This window comes from Rattus norvegicus, chromosome 11 (assembly GCF_036323735.1).
Source record: "Rattus norvegicus strain BN/NHsdMcwi chromosome 11, GRCr8, whole genome shotgun sequence".
NCBI classification, from domain to species: Eukaryota; Metazoa; Chordata; class Mammalia; order Rodentia; family Muridae; genus Rattus; species Rattus norvegicus.
This window is the reverse complement of record NC_086029.1, coordinates 16743238-16745384: the sequence shown is the minus strand read 5'-3', so window position 1 is coordinate 16745384 and position 2147 is coordinate 16743238.

Here is a 2147-nt window from a genome sequence, read left to right as displayed (position 1 = left end):
TTTGTTATGTATTCATTATCTTAAATACCCTATGAGCTGAGAGAATCATCCAAAGCTCTCTGCTCTTTGATTTTCATTTCTTAATTCTATTTAGTCCCCATTCACCAGTTTCTCTTTTGACTCCATTAAAACGCCTACTGACATCTTTAATTCTTTAGTTCTTGCTGTACTCTTCTGTCTTGTAACTTTCCAAGTATCTGTCTTTTTCTTTATATTTAATATATATGATATGTAATATATTGGTCATGTAATGGAACTCATGTTAAATGTTATTGCTAGCAAGTAAACCTTGAAAATAAGCAGAAGATAATGGATAAAGGAACAAAAGTATTTATTATAACTATAGATATATTTGGATAATTGGACTCTAATGCTATCATTTAGCACCATGATTTATTTGTAAGGTTTTTTTTTTTAGATTAGGAAGTTAGGGAACTGGTAAAGCTTAAAGATAATCATAACTGTAAATTAGCTACAACATCCATTGACCTCTTTGACATTTTTTCTTTTCTCTGCCCCGTGGTACCTTCTGCTATTTCAAACTCTCATTTCTAAAGGGTCATTTGCAGTGTAAGAAAGCAAAGCCCACAACTGGAAAAAACACTGAAAATTGTTTTTGAAAAGTGTATGGTTAATTAGTGAAATGCATGTAATTTGTTTGTGAAAGGTGCCAATGTGTATTTACTATCATTATTATTTAATACTGTGAAGAATATATTTTAAGGTCATGAATAGTTTAAAATATCTACATAATACTTCATCATGAGTACATTGTTTTCATTAACAATTACTTCTTGAATATTTGATATAATTTAAATCTGATTGTACACAGTGCTAGAATATAAATGTATACATATGTTTGCTAATAGCTATGACTACTTTTTAAAGAATACTCTTCTAATGTTGAACTCTTGTAAAAAATTAAAATGAATTATTCTAAAACTAGGATAAGCTAAAAATGAAGACAGTTATACCACAGTACCAAGTTATGCCAAGTTATAAGTGCTTTCAAAATTTATTCTTTCAAAAGTTATTTATATGTATGAATACCTTGTTATATACTTGTGAGATCAAATAACACACTAACAGAAGGGAAATGTTACTTGATTATTTCTTTTTAATTTATTATTTCTATTAATGGTAAAGATGTAAGAATATTTAAGATATTCGCTTATATATTTGTTATATACTTATTTATTATCCATTCTTTCATATTTTTTAAATTTACTTATTTATTTTATGCATATGACTACACTGTACCTGTCTTCAGACACACCAGAGGAGGGCGTCGGATCAGAAGAGGAACAGTTGTGACCCACCATGTGGTTGCTGGGACTTGTACTCAGGACCTCTGGAAGAGCAGTCAGAGCTCTTAGCCACTGAGTCATCTCTCCAGCCCCTCATATTTATTTTTAAGTAAATTAATTCTTCCATTTGGCTTGTCTAAATTTTTGATTAGTAAGCTAGAAAAATATCAAATTCATTGACTGCTATTTTCTGTAAAATTTCATTAGTCTTTCAATTTGATTGTCAGGTACAGATAATAAATGACTATTTTTAAAGAATGTTACTGACAATAGAAATAAGAAAGAATTCCTTCTATGAAGCCACAATTACTCTTATACCTAAACCACACAAAGACCCAACAAAGAAAGAGAACTTCAGACCAATTTCCCTTATGAATATCGATACAAAAATACTCAATAAAATTCTGGCAAACCGAATTCAAGAGCACATCAAAACAATCATCCACCATGATCAAGTAGGCTTCATCCCAGGCATGCAGGGATGGTTTAATATATGGAAAACCATCAACGTGCTCCATTATATAAACAAACTGAAAGAACAAAACCACATGATCATTTCATTAGATGCTGAGAAAGCATTTGACAAAATTCAACACCCCTTCATGATAAAGTCCTGGAAAGAATAGGAATTCAAGGCCCATACCTAAACATAGTAAAAGCCATATACAGCAAACCAGTTGCTAACATTAAACTAAATAGAGAGAAACTTGAAGCAACCCCACTAAACTCAGGGACTAGACCAGGCTGCCCACTCTCTCCCTACTTATTCAATATAGTTCTTGAAGTTCTAGCCAGAGCAATCAGATACAACAAAAGTAGATCAAGGGGATACAGATCAGA